The sequence below is a fragment of the Arvicola amphibius genome, chromosome 14 (genome assembly GCF_903992535.2).
Source record: "Arvicola amphibius chromosome 14, mArvAmp1.2, whole genome shotgun sequence".
Lineage (NCBI taxonomy): Eukaryota > Metazoa > Chordata > Mammalia > Rodentia > Cricetidae > Arvicola > Arvicola amphibius.
The window spans coordinates 8,135,673-8,137,686 of record NC_052060.1 but is presented as its reverse complement, the minus strand read 5'-3'; the positions used below and the strand labels follow the sequence as shown (position 1 = coordinate 8,137,686).

Below are 2,014 nucleotides of genomic sequence, written 5' to 3'. Positions count from 1 at the left end.
TCAGCTCAGTTCAAAAGCACCTTTCTCTCGGATATGCCCTGGGGCTCCGCCGGGCTCCTCCTCTTCTGGTCCCCGCGGTGGTGCGGAGCTCCCAATCGCACCCACAGGCCACCCTCGCCCCAGTCGGTCCCTCTCCACTCCGGGTCAAGTTCTTCCATCGCCATCCTGTCCGGACTCCCTGAGCACTGGCACCGCACTCGCCGCCTTTCCCACACGTGTCCCGCTGAGGCTCCAGCACACACCTGGGGTGTCCAGCCGTCGCGCGTCCCTGCTCCGGGTCTGCAAAGGACCGGACCCTAAAGCGCACTTGGGTCCTTCACGGAGTCCTGCTGGGTCCCCGGACCGCGAGTCCGCCAGCATGGAGTCCCCGGACGCCCCGACCCCAGGGTGACGGCGGGGTCCTAGCATCCCGGAGTCTCCGGGTTCAAAACGTTCGCAGGAGCTGTGGAAATAGCGGCGGGGCACTCGGGGCGCCGGGCATGTTGGCTTTGAGGCCTCCTGCTCCGGATGCTCGGTTGTGGGCCCAAGGTTTCCCAGGTGTGGCCGCCGCGGTGACACCTGACTCACAAAGGCGACCCATCAGAGATCTGTGCACCGTCTCTGTGGCGCAATCGGTTAGCGCGTTCGGCTGTTAACCGAAAGGTTGGTGGTTCAAGCCCACCCAGGGACGATGGCCTTTAGGCTTTTAACAAACAACTTTCCAGATTTACAACCACTTGTGTGCTGACTTGCCAGCTGGAAAGTCGTGTGCTGACTTGGCAACTGGAAAGTGCACACTTCTACATTCTTCTCAGAAATTTACAAAGCCCACGAATATACTGTACTTAAATAAATAGCCTGTCACATGCTGTGTATTTGTAGCCTGGCATCTGGCAGAGAAAATAGCAAAGTCAATTTGTACTCTTTTTTGATGGGGGGAGGTGCGGTGAAGAGGGGACAACTGTGTACAACCCCTTCCTACTGTCTTTGGTTTATTTGGGGATGGGAATCCTTTCTTAATAAAGGAAAAATATGAACAGCAAGTCACCGAAGCACAGAAAACGGACCAGATTTAAATAAAACGGGTAAACTTTACAACACCTGCTAAAAATACGCATATAATAAGGGCAACCGCAAAGTAATTCCTAATCACAATACCCTAGAACCGATTTCTTTCGAAAACCATGTGGTGTGGAAACACCAAAATACATCACAGAAACGGGCAGCCAGGCCGTGTATGGTAAGGTGTCTAGGGACTGACGGTTTTGGCCTCTGCAGGTGAGCAGCCTCTAGGGAAGGCTCTGGACCGCAGGAGCTCAGCCACGGAGGAGAGGAGGGCTATGGAGAGCTGTCAGGTGCTTGGGGGATATACTGCGCCTCCAAGAGTGGCACGACACGGACTTCACAGTTAGCAACTGCCCTCACCACCCAACTGAGGCAAGGACGCCTGCACTCCATGCTGCTCGCAAAGCAGCCTTATTGGAGAAATCACTCTGCAGGACAGACAGGTTCAAAGGAAGCCTCGGGAACTGGTCCACGCTGAGCACCTACGGTCCAGTGAGCTCGCCGTGATCGTATAGTGGTTAGTACTCAGCCTTGTGGCCAGAGCAACCTCGTTTCAAATCTGATTCATGGCAATTGTCCTTCCTGTCTGGTGAGCTGCTTTCTTGCCCCATGCACCGCACGCTTAGCTAATGTCTTGACATAGACGCCAGTCTCCCTAGTTCAAGTCCAGCTGACATGGAGGAACTCAAACATTATTAGAACAGTTTGCAGCTTGGAGTCTTCTTTGTCAATCTCGCTGTCTCGGGTGGACTCACAAAATCGCCTACACTGTCAATTACCCTAAGACCCAGGGCATAGTAAGCACCATCTTTGAGCAACACCCCTAGCCCTGGTTCTGGTCGTGTCAGCATGATGCAGGGTCTGAATGGTCCTATCGGGTATTTTGTCTCAGTAATAACACATTACATGGGAAAGCTTGTTTTCCATGTACTGCCCTCCCCTTTATGTGTCCTCCCCACCCCCATTACTT

The 2,014-nt window shown here is 53.9% G+C and overlaps 1 non-coding gene across 1 annotated transcript; it reads left to right on the top strand.

Annotated features, from left to right (window-relative positions):
* The first annotated feature begins 596 nt into the window (after positions 1-596).
* Positions 597-670, top strand: Trnan-guu. The gene has a single exon. It is a non-coding gene; the product is annotated as a tRNA-Asn (tRNA).
* Positions 671-2,014: the final 1,344 nt, after the last annotated feature.